The 10,473-nt window shown below is 45.7% G+C and overlaps 2 long non-coding RNA genes across 2 annotated transcripts; both read left to right on the plus strand.

The window, feature by feature from the left end:
* Positions 1-1,969: 1,969 nt before the first annotated feature.
* LOC121004547 lies at positions 1,970-9,694 on the plus strand. Its single transcript, XR_005779743.1, has 3 exons — positions 1,970-2,008; positions 9,378-9,527; positions 9,657-9,694. It is a non-coding gene; the product is annotated as an uncharacterized LOC121004547 (long non-coding RNA).
* A 71-nt stretch (positions 9,695-9,765) lies between these two features.
* Positions 9,766-10,171, plus strand: LOC121004559. The gene is made up of 3 exons (XR_005779756.1): positions 9,766-9,836; positions 9,919-10,039; positions 10,123-10,171. It is a non-coding gene; the product is annotated as an uncharacterized LOC121004559 (long non-coding RNA).
* The last annotated feature ends 302 nt before the right edge of the window (positions 10,172-10,473 follow it).

Consider the following 10,473-nt stretch of genomic DNA (forward strand, 5'->3'; position numbering starts at 1 on the left):
AGACGGGCCGGTCTGAGTATTTCACAATCTGCTCAGTTACTGGGATTTTCACGCACAACCATTTCTAGGGTTTACAAAGAATGGTGTGAAAAGGGAAAAACATCCAGTATGCGGCAGTCCTGTGGGCGAAAATGCCTTGTGGAGGCTAGAGGTCAGAGGAGAATGGGCCGACTGATTCAAGCTGATAGAAGAGCAACGTTGACTGAAATAACCACTCGTTACAACCGAGGTATGCAGCAAAGCATTTGTGAAGCCACAACACGCACAACCTTGAGGCGGATGGGCTACAACAGCAGAAGACCCCACCGGGTACCACTCATCTCCACTACAAATAGGAAAAAGAGGCTACAATTTGCACAAGCTCACCAAAATTGGACTGTTGAAGACTGGAAAAATGTTGCCTGGTCTGATGAGTCTCGATTTCTGTTGAGACATTCAAATGGTAGAGTCCGAATTTGGCGTAAACAGAATGAGAACATGTACCCATCCTCTGATGGCTACTTCCAGCAGGATAATGCACCATGTCACAAAGCTCTAATCATTTCAAATTGGTTTCTTGAACATGACAATGAGTTCACTGTACTAAAATGGCCCCCACAGTCACCAGATCTCAACCCAATAGAGCATCTTTGGGATGTGGTGGAACGGAAGCTTCGTGCCCTGGATGTGCATCCCTCAAATCTCCATCAACTGCAAGATGCTATCCTAACAATATGGGCCAACATTTCTAAAGAATGCTATCAGCACCTTGTGGAATCAATGCCACGTAGAATTAAGGCAGTTCTGAAGGCAAAAGGGGGTCCAACACCGTATTAGTATGGTGTTCCTAATAATTCTTTAGGTGAGTGTATATATACTGTATGTCGCAGGGAAATGATGAAAATGGAGATTTGATCAATTCACGGAAGATGATGTTCCCTAAAGAAAGTAAGTGATTTGATCATCAAACACTTAACTGTTTTAGTGAAAAGTTTAATATTGTTGATAATATAATAATAATATGAAATAATATTGTTTAGATATTTGGATCGGAGTCAGACTTTCTCTTCAAAATCAAAGATATTTTAGTACCTACTTCCATAACATCGTATTTTCTTCCATAATGGTACTGTTTATGTGTCCATTGTAGTTGAAGTAGTGGTGCTAATTTAAATGGCTCAATGACTGTGATCGCTTCTTCTATCCTTTTGCGAGTCCACAAAGGTTTTTCTTTATCATGCCGCTTGTTTTTGTTCTGATAGTTTCGTCAAACTGGTCTTCAGATAGAACTTCGGTCAGAGTTAGATTTTTTTCTATATCTGAACCCATGGCCAGGAGTGTGCCCCCACAGAAATATGCCTGGCTGTGTCCCCCTGCCAGAATAGTATATACCTAGAATCAGGGGCGTCGCTAGGGCCTTTTATCAGCAAACTGTGAGAGCTATGGGATAAAGGACCTTTGATGACATCATCACCATGTGACCAGTAACATAGCAATATTACTGGTCACATTACTGGTCACATGTCTATGAGGTAATCAAAGGTCCTTCGACTGCTTTCTTTTTTTTCAGGACTCCTTACTTGTTTATTTCATCTTTTCACTAAAACAGTTAAGGGATTTGAACCAAATCACTTACTTTCTTTAGGGAAATCACCCCACAGAGATGTTATTTTAACCATCTTCCGTGAATTGATCATTTCCCTAAGGGATTTGATCAAATCTCCTTTTTCATCATTTCCCTGCGACATATATATACCCACTGCATCTATTGTACCACCTGACCATCAGCAACATGTGACCAGTGACATCACACCTCCTTTTACCCACTCCATTACAGCCTGGAGGCTGACTCCTCCCACCACACATGGTCACATGATCATGACATCATGAAAGGTCCTTTACCTCTTCCAGCAGTGCAGCCTGGAACCTGACTCCTCCCACACATGGTCACATGGTCATGACATCATGACAGGTCCTTTAGCCCACTAGTCTCCCCCCTCCCCCATACATGTAGTGTCCAGCGGTGCAGGTATGTGTACAGTCACCCCCATTGTCTGTCAGGATTACTGGGGCAGAGGCGTCATTAACCCCTTCACTACCAGCTCTCTCCCCCTGATCCGCTCTCCCTCTGGGGCAAACGCTGCCCACCAGTACTTTCCTTTTTCCTCAGGCTCTTTTCCAGCAGTGGTGAGATTATCTCCCAACCATCCCAGATCCAGTGAGACAGTTAGGGCTCATGCACACGACAGTATTTTGCATTCCGTATACTGTCCGTATATGGAACCATTAATTTCAATGGGTCTGCATCCGTTGCTCAGTTCCGTGACCCCGTCCGTTTTGCAGACAAGAATAGGCATCTCTATAATGGGCCTCCTGTTTCGTTACGCAAATTGCGGCAGGCACACGGGCGGCATCCGTTTTTTGCGGATCCGCAATTTGCTGACTGCAAAAAACGGCACGTCGTGTGCATGAGCCCTTAGGGTGGCCACTCGGCCAGTATCTCGCTGGCAAAACCGGTATTTTAGTGCCCCTGCTGATGCCGGTATTTTTTTTCTACCAGCAATATTATGCCAGTATTTTCCTATATGGACTGTTACTAATGAGACTTCCATTGCTGAGCGCTCAATAGTGCAGCCTTTCACCCCACACTTGTGTTAAGAAAAAAAAAAAGCACTCCCCTCCTCCATTTGCTCACTGCTGACAGGAGGACAGGACCTGCGAGATGTCATCACGCTGGAGCGCAGGTCCTGTCCGGAGCTTCCAGTCAGCAGTGAGTGTTCAAATGGAGGAGGTGAGTGGAGTGCTTTATTTTTTTTTTTTGCAGAAGCAGAGAAGGGGGCATCCCTCTTACTAGGGGGTACTAATGGGGGCATTCCTCTTACTAGGGGGTACTAATGGGGGCATTCCTCTTACTAGGGGGTACTAATGGGGGCATTCCTCTTACTAGGGGGTACTAATGGGGGCATTCCTCTTACTAGGGGGTACTAATGGGGCATTCCTCTTACTAGGGGGTACTAATGGGGGCATTCCTCTTACTAGGGGGTACTAATGGGGGCATTCCTCTTACTAGGGGGTACTAATGGGGGCATTCCTCTTACTAGGGGGTATTAATGGGGCATTCCTCTTACTAGGGGGTACTAATGGGGGCATTCCTCTTACTAGGGGGTACTAATGGGGGCATTCCTCTTACTAGGGGGTACTAATGGGGGCATTCCTCTTACTAGGGGGTACTAATGGGGGCATTCCTCTTACTAGGGGGTACTAATGGGGGCATTCCACTTACTAGGGGGTACTAATGGGGGCATTTATCTTACTAGGGGGTATTATTATTGGGAGCATTCCTCTTATTGGGGGGCGCTAATGGGGGCATTTTTCTTACTGGGGGGACTAATGGGGGCATTATTCTTACTGGGGAGAACTAATGGGAGCATTCCTCTTACTGAGGGCACCAATGGGGGCATTACTCTTATTGGGGGCCCTAATGGGGTGCATTATTAATTCTGGGGGGCATTAATGAGGGCATTATTCTTACTGGGGGGGCGCTAAAGGCATTACTATTACTGGCAGCATTAATGTTTCTGGGGGGCATTAATGGGGACAGTATTAATTCTGGGGGGTGCTAATGGTGGCATTAATATTATTGGGGGGCACTAATGGGGGTATTATTAGTTCTGGGAGGCACTATTGGAGGCATTACTATTACTGGGGGGCACAGTATGTGTCACGGTCCCTCAGGTGACTGGTGTCAGGAGATCAGGGAGACTGGCTGAGCGTGGAGGAATCTAACAGCCTCCTTGATTTCTCTTTATTCAGTGTTGATGGGGTTAATGACCACTTCCCTTTTCTCAGCTGTTGCTCAGTGGACATCACTTACACCCTTTATAGTCTCACCCCACCCTTCTGACCATGCGGTAGATAGCTTCATTTGGGTTTGGCTGAGCTGGTGTGAGGTCGTCTCTGGTGTTCCTGTTCGCCCATCTCTACGGAAGTTAAGTGTTGCGTTTGTTTGTGTTTGTTATATTCCCTGTTGTATCTGGGCCTGAGACAGGGACTTCCATTCGTCCATCTGGAGAGGAATGGGTGGTCTCTGGTCCTTACCTTATTCCAGGGCCTTATAGGGAAATCAGGGCCTAGGTTTCCTGCATATGAATATTCCTACGTTCAGGGTCTATCCTCTTTTTTTTTTTCTTTTTTTTTTTTATTGAAAGTTTTTATTGTTTTCAATTTTTCAAAGCATTGTACATTTTCCAATAAGTAAAGCGTACAACAATACAAGTGACATAAACATAAGCGAAAATCACCTAATGTATTCAGGGTCTATTCTTATTGATAGGTAGTCAGGGCCCGGATTAGAGTTGTCTAGGAGTTAACCTGTTCCTTCCCTAGTTTCCAGGCCCAGTTACTGTCCCCTTCCCTCCTGTGTTCAGTGTGGAGTTTCCCTCCCACACTGATCGTGACAGTATTACAGCGACTTAACTCCCTTGTTAAGCTACGCCCCATGATCACACCCCAGCACAGACTGGGAGAGATGCGCTCTGTTCATCGGGAGAGCGGACTAGGTGAGTAGTGCATTTACATTTTGTTCCAGTTACATTAAGTTATTGCCTATCCACAGGATAGAGATAACTATTAGACCGGTTGGGCATCCGTGCCACCATTCCATTAATTTCTGTGGAAATTCTGGAGATAGACGAGTGTTGCCGGTCATTACGGGGGGGTGTCTAATAGTCAACCCCTGTTCTGTGGATAGGGGGTAACTTAATCTATCCGGAATACCCTTTAATTTTTAGAAAATATATACATGAAAGTACAAACAGTATAATAAGGTTGTGGCGGTCCATCTCAAAGGAACCACGCAATTAGACCTTATAGAAATCTAACAACATGGAATACCCCTTAGGGTACTTTCACACTAGCGTTATTCTTTTCCGGTATTGAGTTCCGTCACAGGGAATTGTAATGCATTCTAAATAGAGAGCAATCCGTTCAGGATGCATCAGTTCAGTCCCTCTAACGGTATTTGGCCGGAGAAAATAAACGCATCATGTTGCGATATTTTCTCTGCCTAAAATTCCGGAACACTTGCTGGATTCATTTCCATTGGAATGTATTAGTGCCGGATCCGACATTAAAATTGACGTATTGACGGATCCCATCTTCCGGTCTGTGCATGCGCAGATCTTTAAAAATGTGAAAATAATAAAAACCGTATCTGTTTTTCCAGATGACACCGGAGAGACGGATCCGGTATTTTAATGCATTTATCAGCCGCATCCGGATCCATCTACAAATAATATCCGTTTGCATATGGATTTCCGGATCCGGCAGGCAGTTCCGGCGACAGAACTGCCTGCCGGATCCTCAAAACGCAAGTATGAAAGTACCCTTAAAACTACAAGGGCACTAAGGAGGCAGCACTACTGTGAAGGGGCACTTAGGAGGGCAGCACTACTGTGAAGGGACTCTGGGGCACTAAGGAACTGTAAAGGGGCACTAAGGAGGGCAGCACCAGGCTCTCGGACTGGCCCAGAGGGGTACAGGTGAATCCCCCGGTGGGCCCCTGAGCAAAGTGGGCCCCTAGTTTCTCACCCCCTGCATAAGTGGCATATGACACAGTATAGTTACTGCACTATATATAGATAGGCATTTAAGAAACTACCCAGTTTATTATTATTGATGCGATCAGGTGGCTGGGATGATGACTGCTAGCTATTATCCTCTTTTGCCAGGGACCCACCTTCTCAAATTAACTGTGGGGACCCCATAATCAATCATCGTGTTGCATCTTGCTGCTGTCTACTGCTGTGTGAGCAGGAAATATTTCAATGCATCCGTATGGTGGTCCTTTAAAATAAATTTTACTGGTGGGCCCTAGGCACCCCAGTCCGACACTGGGCAGCACTGCTGTGAAGAGGAACTAAGGGGTAATAATCAATGTGCGGGGGCACTAGGGGGGGGGGTGTATGCATAGCTGTTGGGTGGAGTTAGAGACGTGGCTTATTATGTAAAAATTTGCTGAGATGCGCTCTCTATAAATGACAAAAATACCTGGTCTCAAAAGGCAGGAAATGCTCAACCCCAAATGCAGTTGTGCATTTATGCTCGGGGAAGCAGATACTGCACTTGTGGTCTGTTGCTAAGGTCGATCCCCAGCAAAAAATGCACACAGTGGAGGATGCCCGCAGCAGACCACAAGTGCCACAGATACATCCCACACCAGATGGTAAAATGTGTGGCTGTGGATTGATATATAGAATAAATAGTTACAAGAATAGGTGCACTACTGCGGTGGATGCAAACAGTAACATCTGACTAAACCCTCACACTGATGTTAAAAATGAGACTTTAGCCAGTATATCCTTATATTAAAGAGGTGTTTATGGTTAAGTCACAACAATTTATAGATTGGTGTTTTAACCTATACCAGAATAGTACGTCCATTTCACTAATCTACAGTAAATGGAGAGCGGAAATGGCCAAACTGAATAAGTTTAGAAGTGAGGTGAAGTGGGGTCAAGATATTGGTAATAATAAAACAATAAAATGGGAACTAATCTATAGGAATGTCCGAAAAACTTCTATATCCGGGTATCACAGGTTAATTCAGTTTAGGATTCTACACCGTTTATACTACACGCCCACCTCTCTCTCCCGGTTCTATAAGGATGTTTCAGATAGGTGTCGTAGGTGTCAGGCCCAATCTGCAGATTTTATACATCTGGTTTGGGCATGCCCTCTAGTCCAGGATTTTTGGAGTAATGTTCTCTCTCAGCTTCGCAGATGCTCTTCATGTGATTCTTGGATAGATGTAACTACTGCGGTTTTAGGTGCCTCCGTATTTGATGAACAGGGACGGGAAAATCTGCTCTGGATGAAGTCACTGATGTTGGCCAGGGTAATAATTGCTAGGAATTGGGGCTCAGAAAACCCCTTGCTGGTATCTGAATGGCACCACCTGGTTGATAAAGTGAGGAAATATGAAAAAATTTCTATTCATAATAAGAGTCAGAAAGTTAGATGGGATAGAACTTGGCTGACATGGTCGTAAGGTCTAGTCTTGCTGTGGATGTGTGCTCCAGACAACGACAGCGAGGGAGGGGGAGGGGGGGGACTAGGATCAAATGTGTTTTTGTTTTGCACTCATGATAGAAAAATGTATCCAAGCCGTGTATATTTTGTATTATATTTTTGCAATATCATGTTTCCTAAATTTTTATGCTTTGAATGAAAAATAAAAATTTATTTAATAAAAAAAAAAAGGACATACCTGAGCCCGCGCACCACGCCAAGGTTTCTCAAGTGGCACGGGACCTAACACTAAAACCTACCTGTACCGTATGGGTAGTACCAGGAGCCAGTGGGTAAATTACAGCTGCGTAAGGTCCGACTCACAGAAAACAGCTCCCAGTTCCCTCCAGTGTGACTAACCACACATACAATGGGGGGAGGCTTAGAGTCCCACCCATGGCTGGCTGAAATGCAGGGCCGGACTGGGGATAAAAACCAGCCCTGGAAAAAGTTGCACACCAGCCCCACAGCATTGCGTCATTATTTACTTGCTTATAAAAGGGGAAAGCATTCATTTTAAAACACGTGTGTAAATACGAATATGAACTTTGCCCCACAATAGCTCTCTTGTAGAACCCCCATTGTTCATATTATCACAGTAGACCAGCTTTTCCCAACCAGGATGCCTCCAGCTCTTGCAAAACTATAACTCTCAGCATGGCCAGACAGCGTTTGGCAGAGGACCAGTCAGTGTCTGGTGCCTGGGCTGGCACACTGGGCGCACAACATGTCCGGGGCACACGGTCACTAGCGGCAGGACGGATCTGACAGGCTGTTCACCCGACGGAGCAGCCTGGTGGAGGTCCGTGCCGCTAGTGTGAAAGTAGCCTTAGATACACAACTGTGTTACACTGCCGACAACATAAGTGCTCTATCGAATGCTAGAGTGAAAGCTGCTTTCATAACATATGTCTGTAGTACAGGAGCCATGTTTGGTGCACCTTTGTGTATGTACTGAGTAAAAGGCAAGCTACAAGGAAATGGTGACGGCTTATCACGTTAGTGGTGTATATGTTGCTGTGTAACTACAGTAGTTACACGGTGCGGCAGTCAGCTACACGCCTACACCTGCCAGGAGGGCCTCTATGATAGCAGTACACCCCACCAGGACATATAGATATAAGTAATGTGAAGTCACCAGTCCCCTCGCTGCTATACTGGACCTTCCTGAGTCTGGGGCACGCTTTGAGAGGGCACTCACCAGAACCGGCCACCACCAGCAGGCTGACATGGCCTTTCTTGCCAGGTTTGTGGTCTCCCGACCCCCGCAGCACCAGCGCTATCCTCAGCACCAGCACTAGGACAGTGAGCAGAAAGCCGACTCCATCAACCCCAGCGCGCTGTGACATTGTTACTGGGCACTCACCAGAACTGGCTACACCAGCAGGCTGATATGGTCTCCCGACCCCCGCAGCACCAGCACTATCCTCAGCACCAGGCCAGCACTAGGACAGTGAGCAGAAAGCTGATCCCCGCTGGCAGCAGCCACTCCATCAGCCCGCTGTGACATCCAGGCCGCCCTGGAACGCACAGCCATTCTGCATTTGTGACGTCAGGAGATTAGCGTCCTGCCATGGAGAAGCCTCCTTGCTGTCGCCTGGGAATTTTCCCGGTATCCAGTCCGGCCCTGCTGATATGTTGCAGGCCTCACAGGTGCACCTAAATGCTGCCTATGGATGGTAATAAAAGCGCATTTAGATTGGAGTTTATACACCTCCACACATACACCTCTCAATGCAGCTGGTCTTCTCCCTCATCGGGAAGTGAGATGTAGACATGACAGAACATTCCTCAGACAACCATTAATAACCTCACTGATAGCGGCCGAGGTGTGTAAGTGCGGGGATTTCTCCGCCTGGAGCTCATACTCCATACTGAATACATCCAGAGGTTTTGAATATTTTCTTTCCAATTTTTTTCCTCATTTGCATATCATTAACATATCTGTCCATCCTGTGATTTCCAGAATTCCACCGCTACAATCTCAGCGCTGAGGACTGTGTGTTTATTATCCCCAACAAACAATCTGTATTTGGGGTAAATCCTGAGATCCTAGCTGACAGGACAAGGGTAGTCTGAGCTCTGGATCTATGATGTCACCTACCAGATTACAGCTTTATACTGACATCACCACTGCGGCCTGTAATTAACTGTAGCATAATGTGAAAAGGGGCATGCTTTGTCCTGAGACATGGAGGAACTGCCTTCACTGGATATACAGCATCTACACTTTATTATCTCCTCTGACATCTCCTCTTATTATCTCCAGTAATTGTATCTTACATAGGATTTTGTAGGATTTTACATCGTCTCATCTTCTCTCCATACAGGTTCCTACAATAGAGGATCCGCTCAGTGGAGATCTTCTATATAAGATCCTTCTCCTGACTGACCCGTCAAGGATGGATAGAGACAGAGACAAGATGGCGGAGAGTATAATAAATCTCACCCTAGAGATCCTCTTCCGGCTTACTGGCGAGGTGAGGGATTCTGATGATGTCACATTACATCATCTTATCTATGTTACTAACAGATAAACATGACTGGAGAGGTGAGGGACTCTGGAGATGTATGGAGTGATATTTATTACTGTGTCTCTCCATAACCAGGACTACACAGTAGTGAAGAAGACCTCTAGTGAGCACTGTCAGATCCCTGTGTCTGAAGGATGGGGAAGAACCCTGAGCCCAATCACGGGGCCTCCAGCTCACCCCCTGATACATGAGGAAATCAATAGAGAGAAGATCCTAGAACTCACCAACAAGATGATTGAGCTGCTGACTGGAGAGGTGACACTGCTGGGAATGCTGGGACGTTATACAGGAATGCTATGAAGGGATCTGGGTAATGACTGTATCATTGTGTTGTCAGGTTCCTATAAGGTGTCAGGATGTCACCATCTATTTCTCCATGGAGGAGTGGGAGTATTTAGAAGGACACAAAGATCTCTACAAGGACGTCATGGAGGATCATCGGCCCCTCACATCACCAGGTAATAGACATGACTAAATACACACGTCCTCTCATTATCTGTATGTAAGGAATGAATTCAGTCACTGGATGTGTTTCCTACAGTTAAGCAAGAGAGAAGAACACCGGAGAGATGTCCCAGTCCTCTTCTTCCTCAGGATGGTTCAGAAGAACATCACAATGTCCCACAGGATGATCAGGTAGATGGAGATAAGGTCTTATGAAATGTCCCCTATGATCTGTAGAAGGCTGTGAAGATCTTGTGTTCAGTCTTGTTTTATCCACCAGTATTATATGTTTTATCCTTGTATAATGAGAAAGGTGGAGATGCAGCTGACCATAGACATTACATATTTGGTTCTTCTCAGTTTTCTGTGTATTAAGACTGCTGATTGGAATATGGAACCATCAAGCTGAATGTATATAGGTGACCTGTAGATATTTGGGTCAGATTAT

This window comes from Bufo bufo, chromosome 6 (genome assembly GCF_905171765.1).
Source record: "Bufo bufo chromosome 6, aBufBuf1.1, whole genome shotgun sequence".
Lineage (NCBI taxonomy): Eukaryota > Metazoa > Chordata > Amphibia > Anura > Bufonidae > Bufo > Bufo bufo.